The sequence below is a fragment of the Ovis canadensis genome, chromosome X, assembly GCF_042477335.2.
Source record: "Ovis canadensis isolate MfBH-ARS-UI-01 breed Bighorn chromosome X, ARS-UI_OviCan_v2, whole genome shotgun sequence".
Lineage (NCBI taxonomy): Eukaryota > Metazoa > Chordata > Mammalia > Artiodactyla > Bovidae > Ovis > Ovis canadensis.
Genome location: NC_091727.1, coordinates 41,169,917 through 41,187,754, shown reverse-complemented (window position 1 = coordinate 41,187,754; position 17,838 = coordinate 41,169,917). Strand labels below are relative to the sequence as shown.

The following is a 17,838-nucleotide window of genomic DNA, read 5'->3' as shown; positions in this document are numbered from 1 at the left end:
TTTTCTGTTTAGGGCCCAGTTTCCCCATCTGTAAATATGGATAATCGTGATGTTCACCTCATAGATCATGCGAGGATTAAAGTTAATATGCAGAGCCCTTTCCTCAGCAGCCGCTAAAGTATGCAGTCATAAGGAAGCTAAGGCCCGGTTGGGGTGAGACCTTCACTTTATCTGGGCGACTAGCACCTCGCCCAATAGCCCCCACCTAGCACTCGCCCCGCATCATGGCCTCCTTCTCAGAGCTTGCTTGCATCTACTCAGCCCTCATCCTGCACAATGATGAGGTGACGGTCACAGAATGTAAGAACAATGCCCTCATTAAAGCAGCTGGTGTAAACGTCAAACCTTTCTGACCAGGCTTGTTTGCAGAGGTTTTGGCCAATGTCAACGATGGGAGCCTCGTCTGCAACATGGGGGCTGGTGGACTTGTCCCAGCAGCTGGTGCTGAACCCGCAGGAGGTCCTGTCCCCTCCACCACTGCTGCCCCAGCTAAAGAGAAGAAAGTAGAAGCAAAAAAAGAAGAATCTGAAGAGTCTGATGATGACATGGGCTTTGGTCTTTTTGACTAAACTGCTTTAGTAACAGGTTTAAAATAAAAAGCTGAGCTCTTTAAAAATAAATAAAAAATAAAGTTATCACACATAGAGCACCTAGAACACTGCTTGACATGTGAGTAGTCAGTCACCCTTAGTCAGAATAATAAAGGTGATGGTAATGATGGTTATAAGTGTGTCTCAAGGAAGAACGAAGGAAGAGCATCAGGAACAAGACAAATATAGGAAAGGAGGGTCCTGATTTGAGGCTATGGGGTCCCTCTCTTTCCTGCTTTTCCCTGAGTGTTTGATTCCTTTTTCTGTCTTCCACAGGTTGGAGCACAAAGTACCGACTGAAGCCAAAGTTCCTAGTGTTCTCAAGCTAGGAGGCTCAATGGGGGTATTCGTGTTATAAATTTCCAGAAGAGAGAAACAGAAGCCTCGCCAGGGTCAGAAAGCCTCCAGGGGTCCTGTTCCTGGTGGTATGTGTGGGTGCGTGTGGAACCAATGGATTCCTAGGGCTTCCCCTCCCAGACTGAGGAAGTGGCGGCTGCTGCTACTGCTGCTAAGTCACTTCAGTCGTGTCTGACTCTGTGCGACCCCATAGATGGCAGCCCACCAGGCTCCCCCGTCCCTGGGATTCTCCAGGCAAGAACACTGGAGTGGGTTGCCATTTCCTTCTCCAATGCATGAAAGTAAGAAGTGAAAGGGAAGTCGCTCAGTCATGTCCGACTCTGTGCGACCCCATGGACTGCAGCCTACCAGGCTCCTCTGCCCATGGGATTTTCCAGGCAAGAGTCCTGGAGTGGGGTGCCATTGCCTTCTCCAGAGGAAGTGGCAGGCTCTCTCAAAAGGGCTGTAGCTGTTATTGATTCTACACTACAATTGCCATCAAACTTAGTGGTTTCAAATCATTAGCTTAGGCTTTCCTTGCATCAGAAATTTGGAAGCAGCTCGGCTGAGTAGTGTCCTGACTTGGGGAATCTCTCACACCATTGCTGTCAGATGGTGGCTAGAGGTGGTGTCATCTTGAAGGCTTCTGACACTTGGACTAGGAAGACTTAAACAGCTGGGAGTTGGCACAGCTGGGCATACTGGGTATCTTCCTTGCTCTCTATTTCTGTATGCGCTTTCCACATGGAAAGACGTCTACATGATCATTCCAGCATGGTGGCTTCAGGGTAACCAGATGTCTTACATGATGGCTCAGGACCCCAAAGGCTCAAGTGTGTGTCCCAAGAGAGAGAGAAAGCCAAGTGGCAGCCATCTTGAAGTGATACCTCATTGTGGTTTTGAGCATCAATCACTTCCTTGCTCACTTGCTCATCACATCACTTGTCTGGTCAACACAGAAAGTTCTGCCCAGATGGCCAAAAAGCACATAAAAAGATGCTCAACATTGCTAACTATTAGAGAAGTGCAAATCAAAACTGCAATGAGGTATTACATCACACGGGTCAGAATGGCCATCTTCAAAGAAAAGGGAACCCTCCTATGCTGTTGGTGGGAATGTAAATTGGTGTAGCTACTATGGAGAACAATATGGGGGCTCCTTTAAAAACTAAAAATAGAACTACCATATGATCCTGCAATCCCACTCCTGGACATATATCCAGAGATAACCATAATTTGGAAAGATACATGTACCCCCATGTTCATACCAGCACTATCCACAATAGCTAAGACATGGAAGCAACTCAATGTCTATGGACAGATGAATGGATAAAGAAGATGTGGTTCATATATACAATGGAATATTGTGCTCAGTCGTGTCTGACTCTTGGGGACCCTATGGACTGAAGCCCACCAGGTTCATCATCCATGGGATTTTTCAGGCAAGAATGCTGGAGGGGGTTGCCATTTCCACCTCCAGGGGATCTTCCCAACCCTGGGATCAAAACTGCATCTCCTATGTCTACTTCACTGACAGGTGGATTCTTTAACACTGAGCCACTTGGGAAGCCCACAGTGGAATATTACTCAGCCATAAAAAAGAATGAACTAATGCCATTTGCAGCAACTTGGATTGAACTAGAGTTTATCATACTAAGCGAAGTCAGAGAAAGAAAATATCATATGATATCCCTTTTATGTGGCATCTAAAAAAATGATACAAAAGAACTTATTTACAAAACAGTAACAGATTTAGACTCTGAAAATAAATTTGTGATTACCAAAGGTGAAAGGTGGGGGAACAATACATTAGGAATTTGGAATTAACATATACACACTCCTATACACAAAATATAAAATGGGGGGGGCTTCCTTGGTGGCTCAGACAGTACAGAATCTGCCTGAAATGTGGGAAGACCCGGGTTCAATCCCTGGGTTGGGAAGATCCCCTGGAGAGGGGAATGGCTACCCACTCCAGTATTCTTGCCTGGAGAATTCCATGGACAGAGGAACTTGGCAGGCTACAGTCCATGAGACTGCAAAGAGTCAGACACAACTGAGTGAGAGAAAGAGTAATATGAGTATATATAAAACAGATAATCAACAGGGACCTACTGTGCAAAAAAGGGAAAAGTTCAATATTCTGTAATAACCTATTGGGAATAGAATCTATATGTATAATTGAATCATTTTGCTGTGCATTTGAAACTAATATAACACTGTAAATCAGCTATATTCTAATATAAAATAAAAATTAAATGAAAAAGAAAGGTCTGCACAGATTAAGGGGAGGGAACACAGACCCTCACTCCCACCGCCACCTGTCAATGGAGGCCTGTCAAAGTCACATCAGAAGAGCTTGCACACTGGGATATTTATTGGCATGACCATCTTTGGAAAATATTGATACAATCCCCAATTGGGGGAGTTGCACACAGATGAGGAGACAATGGTTGTCATATCTAATGTAGTCTATCTACTAGATTTTACCCAAGGATATATGATAAACATTTCTCCACATAATTATTCTTCCACAACAACCTTTTATAAAAAGCATTAATTTTAAAAATTCATGTTATCAAAGTAATACATACTCATAAAAAATTCAAAGTGCAGAAATGCAAAAAGAAACAATGGAAGGTTTCTTCCTTCTCTCCCCGCTAATTATTCTCTAAGGGTAACAGTGAGTTCCACATACCTGTCTAGATTTTCCTTTACACCTATTTAGTCATACACAAGATTTTATTTTTTTATAAAAATAAAAATCATGTTATATATTCTTGCTTATTTCACTTGAAAATGCTGTGGCAGGAAGTGATATATCCTACTCTTTTTAACTGGTGCATAGTATTCTGTTGTCTGTGTTGCTGCTGCTGCTGCTGCTAAGTTGCTTCAGTCGTGTCTGACTCTGTGCGACCCCATAGACAGCAGCCCACCAGGCTCCCCCGTCCCTGGGATTCTCCAGACAACTTGTCTATGTTAGGATGTCTCTAATTTGCTTTAAAGATGGGCAGTGTGTTATAAAGTACCTGTTATTTAGTTTAAGCTAGGCTTTTAGGGCTAGTGAGCTGCTTTTCACAGGAACACCCACTCCAGGAGCAGCCAACCAACTTTTACTCAGAAAAGTCACCCTCCAAGTGCCTCCTCTATTTTTATCTCCCATCAACACTGCTGCTGCTGCTGCTGCTAAGTCACTTCAGTCATGTCCGATTCTATGTGACCCCACAAACGGCAGCCCACCAGGCTCTGCTGCCCCTGGGATTCTCCAGGCAAGAACACTGGAGTGGGCTGCCATTTCCTTCTCCAATGCATGAAAGTGAAAAGTGAAAGTGAAGTCGCTCAGTCGTGTCCGACTCTTAGCAACTCCATGGACTGCAGCCTACCAGGCTCCTCAGTCCATGGGATTTTCCAGGCAAGAGTACTGGAGTGGGGTGCCATTGCCTTCTCCGCCCATCAACACGAGATTTTGCTAATTAGCAGAATGACATAGCAAGTGAATCTGCACAACGGGTATTCCCAATGGGCTCTTACTGTTGCATTGAGAAATATTCAAGGTACATAGATTGGCTGAATTATTTTAGAGACACTCTCCAAACTTGCACAAACAGGGCAGCTGGATCTAGGCAGGTGTGTAGCCTGTGCTCAGGGACACCTCTGGGTGGATCCCTAAGGGCCCTTTGTTCTACCATGAATTTGGATATTCTGATTGCCTGATGCTGCCTTCAAGGCTAACGGAATCTTGCTTCTAGAGTACTGTAGCCTCCACCTTAAATGCTTTTTGCATGTTAGGACCAAGCTGGGACCTCTTTAGATATACTGAAGAGGCTGTACCACTGTTGCTTAGGCCTGCTTGTTAATTTCAACCTGGCTGATTTGGGCCTGAGACTCACTCTTGTTACAACCTGGTGGCTAGATGGGGAAGCTACAAGAGAGCCTTGAAGACTGCCTGACCAAATTGGCCTTGGTCAGCTCACAACATTATGGATGGATCATAATTTATTTTTCCAAACCCATTTTAACAGGCATTTAGAATGCTTCCAACGTTTTCCCTTTACATTAAATGCTGCGGTACCATCCATTTCACAAAATGTTTGTATAAAATGTTTTTTGCATAAAATTTTTAGCTTAATAATTACATGCTATTTCACTGAAGCAATGCACCATAATTTATTAATCTCATCTCCTGTTTTTGTATCTTAGGTTTTGGTGGAATCTATATCTGAACCCAGGTCTGATGGATGCGAGCCCAAGTCTTTTCTAATACTTCTAGACATAACTGTCTGGAAGATGGAACCTGGGAGTAAAGTGCCAAGGAGCTAATAGTGGATATTGCTCTTTTCCCAGTTCCTATTTGGGGATTCCACCCTAGACCTTAGTTGACTTTTCACCTCCTTGGGTCTGCTTAAAGTGATTCCCCACCCTGGTTACACGTACAAGTCTCTGAACAAACATAAGAAATCCTGGTGTTACAGAATCTAATTTTCAAACCCAGGAAGGTGCAAAGCTCAGATCGTCAGTATATGGCGTTAAATATAATCTCATGCACTAAGCAATACATTTAACATCCTAATTAATAATTCAGAGCATCAAGTGCAATGTGGAAAGATCTTATGTCTGTACTGCCTGTTTGTGGGAAAATCCGCTACCTAACTGCATTCCTCTCACCTTTCACCACCCACCAAAAAAGCAAACCAGAGATGTTTGCCCCAAAGTGGCAAGCATATATTAATGACAAAGGGCAGGAAGAAAATTATTAACATTTGCTGGTGGTGACACTACAGAATAGGGAAGGACTTCTTTAAATTGTATTTTCTGAGACAATGGAGATTCGATGTGGATTTTTGCCTTCATTATAGTGTTTTATAGTCTGTGTTCCTAAGAACTGGGTCAGATTTTGCATTATGTCTGTGATTTATCTTGGAATGTCCAATATTTACAGTCCTATAATGCCACGTTAATACTAGAGTTTTTAAGTTAGAGGAGGATTTTTTTTAATTGAAATAATAACAACTCTCCCCCTATACCATGCATTCTATACACACTTCAGTGTGACTCTTTTTTTCAAAATGAATTCATCTGTAATTCCCCCTGCTGCAGTTTCATCCTCCCACTTCACACACAACTTTTAACCTGGCCCAAGGCAGCAAAAGATGCATTCTATATTTTCTGATTCTCTAGAGCTGAATTTCCAGATGTACAAGCTGGATTTAGAAAAGGTAGAAGAACAAAAGACCAAGTTGCCAACATCCAGTGGATCATAGAAAAAGCAAGGGAATTCCAGAAAAACATCTCCTTCTGCTTCATTGACCATGCTAAAGCCTTGAACTGTGTAGATCACAGCAAACTATGGGAAATTCTTAGAGAGATGAGAATACCAGACCATCTTACCTGTCTCCTGAGAAACCAGTATGCAGGTCAAGAAGCAACAGTTAGAACCGGACATGGAACACAGACTGGTTCAAATTTGGGAAAGGAGTATGTCAAGGCTGTATTTTGTCACCCTGTTTATTTAACTTCTATGCAGAGTACATCATGCAAAATGCATGACTGGAAGAAGCTCAAGCTGGAATCAAGATTGCCAGGAGAAATATCAACAACCTCAGATAGGCAGATGATACCACCCTAATGGCAGAAAGCAAAGAACTAAAGAGCCTCTTGATGAAACTGAAAGAGGAGAGTCATAAAGCTGGCTTAAAACTCAACATTCAAAATACTGAGATCATGGCATCTGGTCCCATCACTTCGTGGCAAATAGATGGGGAAAAAAAATGGAAACAGTGACAGACTTTATTTTCTTGGGCTCCAAAATCACTGCAGACGGTGACTGCAGCCATGAAATTAAAAGACGCTTGCTCCTTGGAAGAAAAGCTATGACAAACCTACACAGCATGTTAAAAAGCAGAGACATCACTAGGGTGACAAAGGTCTGTCTAGTCAAAGCTGTGGTTTTTCCAGTGGTCATGTATGGATGTGAGAGATGGACCATAAAGAAGGCTGAGGGGTGAAGAATTGATGTTTTCATCAATTGTTGGAGAAGACTCTTGAGAGTCTTGGACAGCAAGGAGAGCAAAGCAGTCCATCCTAAAGGAAATCAACCCTGAATATACATTGGAAGGACTGACGCTGAAGCTGAAGCTCCAGTGTTTGGCCACCTGATGCGAAGAACTGACTCACTGGAAAAGACCCTGATGCTGGAAAAGACTGAAGGCAGAAGGAGAAGGGGACGACAGAGGATGAGATGGCTGGATGGCATCACCCACTTGATGGACATAAGTTTGAGCAAACTCCAGGAGATAGTAAAGGACAGGGAAGACTGGCATGCTGCAGTCCATCGGGTCACAAAGAGTCAGATATGACTGAGCAACTGAACAATATCCAACCAACCAGAGTAGTTTATCATTTGTTATCTTATATAACAAGGTGCTTCCTTAATTGGAATTTTAATTTGTTTCTAGGTAAGCGAAGTTGCTTGTTAAAAGCTGTTTGGGTCTTATTTTTAAGTTCATGCAGTACAGCTTTATTTGTTTGAAAAAACTGCAAATAGCCTGAAAGTCTACCAATTAGAAGACTTGCAGTTAACTAAGTGACAGTGTCTTCATTCTTTGAAATACTCATCAGCTGAAATAAGACCTGAAAGCCCTATGAATTGATTGTAAAGATATCCTGTTAGGCGGGGGGGGGGGGGGGGGGGGGGGGGGGACGGGGGGGACGGGGACGGGGGGGTGGGGGGGTGGCGGGGAGATTTCCTGTTAAGTGAAAACAAAAAAATCAAAGACCAAAACACTGTGTATTGTGTGCTACCATTTATGTAAAAAGGAAGGAAATATGCCTGTCTATACACATATCTTTGGCTCCATCCCTTCATTGTTTCTGGAGTTATTTCTCCACTGATCTCCAGTAGCATATTGGGCACCTACCGACCTGGGGAGTTTCTCTTTCAGTATCCTATCATTTTGCCTTTTCATACTGTTCATGGGGTTCTCAAGGCAAGAATACTGAAGTGGTTTGCCATTCCCTTCTCCAGTGGACCACATTCTGCCAGACCTCTCCACCATGACCGTCTATCTGATCACAGGAACACAGCCTTGTCTAACTCAGGCAGGATACATTATTGTTATATAGACCTACTCCCATAATTAACATTTTAAGATAACAGGATTAGCCAGAAGGTTTAATCCAGAGACTGTCCTCAGGCAGGATACAGTATTATTATATAATCCTAAGCAAGGGTGAACGTCTACATTCTAGGAATCAGCGAACTAAAATGGACTGGAATGGGTGAATTTAACTCAGATGACCATTATATCTACTACTGTGGGCAGGAATCCCTCAGAAGAAATGGAGTAGCCATCATGGTCAACAAAAGAGTCCAAAATGCAGTACTTGGATGCAATCTCAAAAACGACAGAATGATCTCTGTTTGTTTCCAAGGCAAACCATTCAATATCACAGTTATCCAAGTCTATGCCCCAACCAGTAACGCTGAAGAAGCTGAAGTTGAACGGTTTTATGAAGACCTACAAGACCTTTTAGAACTAACACCCAAAAAAGATGTCCTTTTCATTATAGGGGACTGGAATGCTAAAATAGGAGATCAAGAAACACCTGGAGTAACAGGCAAATTTGGCCTTGGAATGTGGAATGAAGCAGGGCAAAGACTAATAGAGTTTTGCCAAGAAAATGCACTGGTCATAGCAAACACCTTCTTCCAACAACACAAGAGAAGACTCTACACATGGACATCACCAGATGGTCAACACCAAAATCAGATTGATTATATTCTTTGCAGCCAAAGATGGAGAAGCTCTATACAGTCAACAAAAACAAGACTAGGAGCTGACTGTGGCTCAGATCATGAACTCCTTATTATCAAATTCAGACTTAAATTGAAGAAAGTAGGGAAAACTGCTAGACCACTCAGGTATGACCTAAATCAAATCCCTTATGATTATACAGTGGAAGTGAGAAATAGATTTAAGGGCCTAGATCTGATAGATAGAGTGCCTGATGAACTATGGATGGAGGTTTGTGACATTGTACAGGAGACAGGGATCAAGACCATCCTCATGGAAAAGAAATGCAAAAAAGCAAAATGGCTGTCTGAGGAGACCTTACAAATAGCTGTGAAAAGAAGAGAGGTGAAAAGCCACGGAGAAAAGGAAAGATATAAGCATCTGAATGCAGAGTTCCAAAGAATAGCAAGAAGAGATAAGAAAGCCTTCTTCAGCAATCAATGCAAAGAAATAGAGGAAAACAACAGAATGGGAAAGGCTAGAGATGTCTTCAAGCAAATTAGAGATACCAAGGGAACATTTCATGCAAAGATGGGCTCGATAAAGGACAGAAATGGTATGGACCTAACAGAGGCAGAAGATATTAAGAAGAGGTGGCAAGAATACACAGAAGAACTGTACAAAAAAGATCTTCACGACCCAGATAATCATGATGATGTGATCACTCACCTAGAGCCAGACATCTTGGAATGTGAAGTCAAGTGGGCCTTAGAAAGCATCACTACGAACAAAGCTAGCGGAGGTGATGGAATTCCAGTTGAGCTGTTTCAAATCCTGAAAGATGATGCTATGAAAGTCCTGCACTCAATATGCCAGCAACTTTGGAAAACTCAGCAGTGGCCACAGGACTGGAAAAGGTCCGTTTTCATTCCAATCCCCAAGAAAGGCAATGCCAAAGAATGCTCAAACTACTGCACAATTGCACTCATCTCACATGCTAGTAAAGTAATGCTCAAAATTCTCCAAGCCAGGCTTCAGCAGTACATGAACCGTGAACTCCCTGATGTTCAAGCTGGTTTTAGAAAAGGCAGAGGAACCAGAGATCAAATTGCCAACATCCGCTGGATCATGGAAAAAGCAAGAGAGTTCCAGAAAAACATCTACTTCTGCTTTATTGACTATGCCAAAGCCTTTGACTGTGTGGATCACAATAAACTGTGGAAAATTCTGAAAGAGATGGGAATACCAAACCACCTGATCTGCCTCTTGAGAAACCTATATGCAGGTCAGGAAGCAACAGTTAGAACTGGACATGGAATAACAGACTGGTTCCAAATAGGAAAAGGAGTACGTCAAGGCTGTATATTGTCACCCTGCTTATATAACTTCTATGCAGAGTACATCATGAGAAACGCTAGGCTGGAAGAAGTCACCCTGCTTATATAACTTCTATGCAGAGTACATCATGAGAAACGCTAGGCTGGAAGAAGCACAAGCTGGAATCAAGATTGCCGGGAGAAATACAAGTAACTTTAGATATGCAGATGACACCACCCTTATGGCAGAAAGTGAAGAGGAACTAAAGAGCCTCTTGATGAAAGTGAAAGAGGAGAATGAAAAAGTTGGCTTAAAGCTCAACATTCAGAAAACTAAGACCATGGCATCTGGTCCCATCACTTCATGGCAAATAGATGGGGAAACAGTGGAAACAGTAGCTGACTTTATTTTTGGGGGGCTCCCAAATCACTGCAGATGGTGATTGCAGCCATGAAATTAAAAGACGCTTACTCCTTGGAAGGAAAGTTATGACCAACCTAGACAGCATATTCAAAAGCAGAGACATTACCGACAAAGGTCCGTCTAGTCAAGACTATGGTTTTTCCAGGGGTCATCTATGGATGTGAGTTGGACTGTGAAGAAAGCTGAGCGCCGAAGAATTGATGCTTTTGAACTGTGGTGTTTGAAAAGACTCTTGAGAGTCCCTTGGGCTGCAAGGAGATCCAACCAGTCCATCCTAAAGATCAGTCCTGGGTGTTCATTGGAAGGACTAATGCTGAAGCTGAAACTCCAGTACTTTGGCCACCTCATGCAAAGAGTTGACTCATTGGAAAAGACTCTGATGCTGGGATGGATTGGGGACAGGAGGAGAAGGGGACGACAGAGGATGAGATGGCTGGATGGCATCATTGACTCAATGGGCATGAATCTGATTGAACTCTGGGAGTTGGTGATGGACAGGGAGGCCTGGTGTGCTGCGATTCATGGGGTCACAAAGAGTCAGACACGACTGAGCAAGTGAACTGAACTGATACACATATCTGTACGTATATAGAGAGAGATTGGCGGCTCAGCAGTAAAGAATCTGCCTGAAATGCAGAAGACATGGGTTCAATCTCTGAGTCAGGAAGATCCCCTGGAGAGGAAATGGCACCCCAGTAGAATACTAGTATTCTTGCCTGGAGAATTCTATGACAGAGGAGCCTGTTGGGCTATAGTCCATGGGGCCACAATAGAATTGTACAGGACTTAGGGAATAAATAACAACAAATCGACTTGTATGGACATGCAGATATTTCTGAAAGAAACACAAGAAACTGATAAAATTAGTTGCTCTAGGGGAGAGGATCTGGGTGGCTGAAAACAAGAGTGGAAGCAGACTTTCTCTTATATACCCTTTGATATCTTTTGAACATTGAAGCATGTAAATGTATGAGTTGTTCAAAAAAGAAATGATGAAAATTTAGAAACAAAAAGGAAGTCAAAACAATGGAAGTATTGACCTTGGTTCACCAGGGTCCCTGAACCACCTCTCCTAGCTGTGACAGATAGCCCAGCAGAGGGGTATAACAAGACCTTCTTTTGTGGCTAGATGTGGCTTAAATCCCATCTCCAGCTAAAGACAAAGGAAGATGTTGAGGGGGGAGACAGTCAGTTATGGGAGATTATCAGGAAGAGCACAGTAAACAAGGTGGTATCTTGGGCCATTTCAGGGAGTTACTCAGTATTCCTGGGGCTCTTTTATGAATACAGGAGATATTCATGTTACTACTATTTGTTTTTCTCCTGTTCATCTGCCTTTTATTACAGCAGGTTCTCAGCCAAGACCCCTGGAGAAGGAAATGGCAACCCACCCCAGTAATCTTGTCTGGGAAATCCCATGGACAGAGGAGCCTGGTGGGCTAGAGTTCATGGGGTCGCAGAGAGTTGGACAAAGCTGAGCACTTGTCAGCAACAGCTCAGCCAAGAACCCAGAAGGTAGAAGGAAAATGATTTTCACTCCCCTACAGACTGAATGATATGAAGGTATCCTGTTAGTTACTTTGGGAGTGATATTCGTATTACAGTTATGTTTACAAGGATTCTTTCTCTTTAAAAGATAGATATTTGTGGATTTGAAGTATTTGTGGATAAAAGAATATGATGGCTGGGATTTGCTTTACAAAATTCAGTAGGATCATATAAGGGAAAAGAATTTGAAGAATATATATATATATATATACATATATATATATATATATGTATATATATAACTGAATCACTTGACTGTACACCTGAAACATTATAAATCAACTATACTTCAATTTTCAAAAAATAAAACTGATTATGGAATTCCCTGGTGGTCCAGTGGTTAGGACTCCACACTTTCACTGCTGAGGGCCCACATTTAATCCCTGGTCGGGGAACTAAGATGCCACAAGTCACCTGGTGCAGCCAAAAAATTGAATAGCAAAATAAAATTGCTTATATATAAAGCCAAAGAAATATCCAGTAGGGAGGACGTGGGGGAAGGAAAAAGTGAGTGGGGTATAGATGAAGTGAGATTGGACATAAATGGATACTAATTATACTGGCTGATGGGTACCTGGGGGTTCACTGTGTTATTTTCTCTTCTTTGTGTACATTTGAAAATGTTAAATGTTTAAAAAAAAATGCAAAAAAAAAAAAAAAAAGCCCACAAAGGCCACGTGAACTTATTTAACCCCAAACCAAGTGTAAAACCTGTCCTACCAAGTTTGTGTCTATACTATTTGTTCCTGGGCTAGGTTGATCTTTTTGATCTCTTCATCTCCCTGAAGTGAAGATCTTGTTTAAAACGACACTTCAGCTCAGTGCCTGAGTTTCTTGCTGGGCATATCGAGGCAGCAGAAGATAGAGATTTTAAAGGGAGAGTCCTGGGCACATTCATATTATATGAATATATGTACCCAGTGGGAGTGTTAGTGGTAAAGAATCCTCTTGCCAATGCAGGATTGATCCCGGGGTCAGGAAGATCTCCTGGAGGAGGAAATGGCAACCTGATGGAATTCCAGTCGAGCTATTTCAAATCCTGAAAGATGATGCTGTGAAAGTGCTGCACTCAATATGCCAGCAAATTTGGAAAACGCAGCAGTGGCCACAGGACTGGAAAAGGTCAGTTTTCATTCCAATCCCAAAGAAAGGCAATGCCAAAGAATGCTCAAACTACCACACAATTGCACTCACCTCACACGCTAGTAAAATAACGCTCAAAATTCTCCAAGCCAGGCTTCAACAATACATGAACCACGAACTTTCAGATGTTCAGGATGGATTTAGAAACGGCAAAGGGAACAGAGATCAAATTGCCAACATCCGCTGGATTATAAAAAAAGCAAGAGAGTTCCAGAAAAACATCTATTTCTGCTTTATTGACTATGCCAAAGCCTGTGACTGTGTGGATCACAATAAACTGTGGAAAATTCTGAAAGAGATGGGAATACCAGACCTGACCTACCTCTTGAGAAATCTGTATGCAGGTCAGGAAGCAATAGTTAGAACTGGACATGGAACAACAGACTGGTTCCAAATAGGAAAAGGAGTACGTCAAGGCTGTATATTGTCACTCTGCTTATTGAACTTATATGCAGAGTACATCATGAGAAACGCTGGGCTGGAAGAAGCACAAGCTGGAATCAAGATTGCAAGTAACTTTAGATATGCAGATGACACCACCCTTATGGCAGAAAGTGAAGAATTAAAGAGCCTCTTGATGAAAGTGAATGAGGAGAGTGAAAAAGTTGGCTTAAAGCTCAACATTCAGAAAACTAAGACCATGGCATCTGGTCCCATCACTTCATGGCAAATAGATGGGGAAACAGTGGAAACAGTGGCTGACTTTATTTTTGGGGGGCTCCAAAATCACTGCAGATGGCGATTTCAGTCAAGAAATTAAAAGATGCTTACTCCTTGGAAGAAACGTTATGACCAACCTAGATAGCATATTCAAAAGCAGAGACATTACTTTACCGACAAAGGTCTGTCTAGTCAAGGCTATGGTTTTTCCAGTGGTCATGTATGGATTTGAGAGTTGGACTATAAAGAAAGCTGAGCGCTGAAGAATTGATGCTTTTTTTTTTTTTTTTGATGCTTTTGAACTGTGGTATTGGAGAAGACTTTTGGGAGTCCCTTGGACTGCAAGGAGATCCAACCAGTCCATCCTAAAGGAGATCAGTCCTGAATATTCATTAGAAGGACTGATGTTGAAGCTGAAACTCCAATACTTTGGCCACCTGATGAGAAGAGCTGACTCATTTGAAAAGACCCTAGTGCTGGGAAAGATTGAAGGTGGGAGGTGAAGGGGACGACAGAGGATGAGATGGTTGGATGGCATCACCAACTCAATGGACATGAGTTTGAATAACCTCTGGGAGTTGGTTCTGGACAGGGAGGCCTGGTGTGCTGCAGTCCATGGGGTCGCAAAGAGTCAGACACAACTGAGTGACTGAACCAAACTTGGGTACAAGCCCGGAGCCCTCATCTGGGCATAGCCACTTAGAAGTGGGCAAGTTACTCAGCTTCACTCTGCCTTAGTTTCCTCATATGTACAACAGGAATAAAGAAAATAATATCCCCCCAAGGCCTGTTAGATGCTTCTGAACCGTGGTGTTGGAGAAGACTCTTGAGAGGCCCTTGAACTGCAAGGAGATCAAACAAGTTAATCCTAAAGGAAATCAGTCCTGAATATTCATTGGAAGGACTGATGCTGAAACTGAAACTCCAATACTTTGGCCACCAGATATGAAGAACTGACTCATTGGAAAAGACCCTGAGGCTGGGAAAGACTGAAGGCAGGAAGAGAAGGGGACGACAGAGATGGATGAGATGGTTGGATGGCACCACTAACTCGATGGACATAAGTTTGAGCAAGCTCTGGGAATTCGTGATGGACAGGGAAGCCTGGTGTGCTGCAGTCCATGGGGTTGCAAAGAGTCAGACACGACTAAGTGACTGAACTGAAGGTCTGTTAGAAGGATTAGACAAGATGCTATGCAGAGTTTTAGTATAACACCTGACATACAAAAAGGCTCAAAATTATTGATTATTATTAATATCAGGTACTCAAAGAGTACTTTTTGAATATGAATGCTTGGATGAATAAAGGTGTGTGAGAGACAGGATCATTACACAATCTATCATTTTGTAATCTGCCTTATTTTGAGAACATATTTAAATAGCACAGGGAACTATATGCAATATCTTGTAATAGCTTATAAAAGACAAGAATCTGAAAAAGAATATGTGTATATATATATAACTGAGTCACTTTGCTGTACACCTGAAACCAACACAACATTGTAAATCAACTCTACTTCACTTACAAAGTTTTTAAAAACATTCGATATCTTCCAATATCCTTGATTTTCAAAGAAAGCTTTGAAATTAGTTCAAATTTGTCATACAGTTTTTTTTGTGTGTATGTGGTTTAACATATTAATTTGGGGTCTTATTGGCAATAATAGTGCACAGCCAGAAGAATTCATGGTGAAAAATGTATTATTTAGCATACACTTTTTGGTATTCTGTAGTTTCAAACTTCAGGGATTTCTTAATGAGAAATGTGAGGTTTATACATCTGGCTAATTGATTGTTGAGAAGGTTAGATACTCGTCAAACATAAAATGGGGATATATTTTTCCTATGCTTTGTTAATTAAAGAAAAATTAATTCAATTAAGCCTCAATTCTGGGGGCAAGGGGAGATCATGGGGTGTCCATCAATGGGTGTAAAGCTTCAGTCATGCAAGATGAAGTTCTACAGAATTCCCTGGTGGTCCAATGGTTAGGACTCAGTACTTTCACTGCCAAGGGCCGGGGTTCAATCTCTGGTTGGAGAACTAAGATCCTATAAGTTGTGCATGGTGCAGTGAAAAAAAATAAAAAGATGAAGTTTTAGAACTCTGCGGTATAGCCCTGTAGCTATAGCTAACAATATTGTATTGTGAGGGACTTCCCTGGCAGCCCAGTGGTTAAGACACCGCAATTCCACTGCAGGGGGCATGAGTTCCATCCCTGGTCAGGGAATTAAGATCCCATAGGCCATGTGGTGCAAGTCAAAAAAAAAGTGTATATATATGTGTGTGTGTGTGTGTATATGTATGTATGTATGTATGTGTGTACTTAAAAATTCAAGAGGCACTTCCCTAGTGGTCCAGTGGTTAAGAACCCACCTGCCCATGGAGGGGACACAGGTTCAATCCCTGGTCCGGGAAGATCCCACATGCCACAGGGCAACTGAGCCTGTGTGCCGCAACTCCCAAAGCCTGCACATCCTAGAGCCTGTGCTCTAAAACAAGAGAAGCCTCCACAATGAGAAACCCGCGCACTGCAACTATAGAGAAGCCCACCCGCAGCAACAAAGACCCAGTACAGCCATAAATAAATAAATAAAACAATTATTTAAAAGACAGTTTAAGAGGGTATATCTCATGTTAAGTGTTCCTACAATTAAAAAAAAAAAAAGAGAGAGACTCAACTTTAAAGCTTCTGGGCAGCAGTCTGTTCATGCTTAAGTTTTTCAGGAAGCAGTAGACATCAAAAAAGGTGTTGAGTTCAAGAAAGCACCTATTGCTGCCTGTCAGATCATCTCAAAATTTAGTGACTTAAAATAACAACAATCATTTTAATATTATTCCTCATGGTTCTGGGGGTTCACAGGTCCCAGCAAAAAGGAGGTGAGTAGGGAGGTTAGACAGTACAAGCATGGCAACAGAGGGGCAACATTTTTGGATGAGAGCAGAGTTGGCTATAGAAGTTGTTGAGTCCTGCCTCCAAGGCCACAGGTGCAAGGACTTGCACCAAGGCCGCAAAAGCAGAGACCAGAGCCAAGGTCACCTCCAAAGCTGACTGAGCCCCTTTGTAACCATTGCCAAAAGCCCATTGATCATCACTAACAAGCTTCCTGACTCCCAATTAGGTGAAGATGCCCACTCCAGTAAACACCCTATAGTGCCCCCAACCAACCACCTAATGCCAGCCTTTCAGCAGAAATTTTCTTTGTCTTGAGGCTATAAAAAGGAAAAAGGAAAGTGAAGTCACTCAGTTGTGTCCGACTCTTTGCGACCCCATGGACTGTAGCCTACCAGGCTCCTCTGTCCATGGGATTTTCCAGGCAATAGTACTGAAGTAGATTGCCATTTCCTTCTCTAGGTAGGCTATAAAAGTTGGCTATTAACCACAAAATCTGTTGACTCTCCCTGGTTGGTCAGGAGTTGTCGGCCCGCTGCACCCACAGGGCCCACATTATCTCTGTTCTTTGTTCTTAATAAACTCACTCCTTTCTGCAATACTCCATGTCTGGAAATTCTTTTCCATCCCTCGCTTGCACTGCCTCAAGAGAAGTGACACAGAAGCCTGGGAGACCCTGGAGAGTAGAGATTGTAGAGAAAAGCTGAGGGGCTGGAGATGGGGCCAGAAACACGTGCCTTTTATGTCTTTTATGTTCCACAGACACGTTAGGCTGGTGTGGTGTGGTTTTAGAACACGTTTGCAAACCCTTTGACACATCAAGACATGGAATCTAATTCCCCTCTCTTTGAATGAGGGTTGGCCTTAGAGATTCCATTCTAATGAATAGAATTTGGCAGGAGCGATGTTGCATGACTTTTGAGGCTAGATCAATGACAGCCTATATGACTTCTGCCTAATTCTATCCCTTTGGGAATACATATCTTTGGAGCCCTGAGCTCCCATATAAGAAGTTGGTTACAGGCTTCCCTGGTGGCTCAGTGGTAAAGAATCCACCTGCCAATTCAGGAGACGTGGGTTTGACCCCTGATCCAGGAAGACCCTACATGCCGTGGAGCAAGTAAGCCCATGTGCCACAACTACTGAGCCCATGTCCCCTGGAGTCTGCACTCCACAGTAAGAGAAGCCACCGCAATG

At 42.5% G+C, this 17,838-nt stretch overlaps 1 pseudogene; it reads left to right on the top strand.

The window, feature by feature from the left end:
* The first annotated feature begins 224 nt into the window (after positions 1-224).
* LOC138930968 (large ribosomal subunit protein P1 pseudogene) lies at positions 225-569 on the top strand (annotated as a pseudogene).
* The last annotated feature ends 17,269 nt before the right edge of the window (positions 570-17,838 follow it).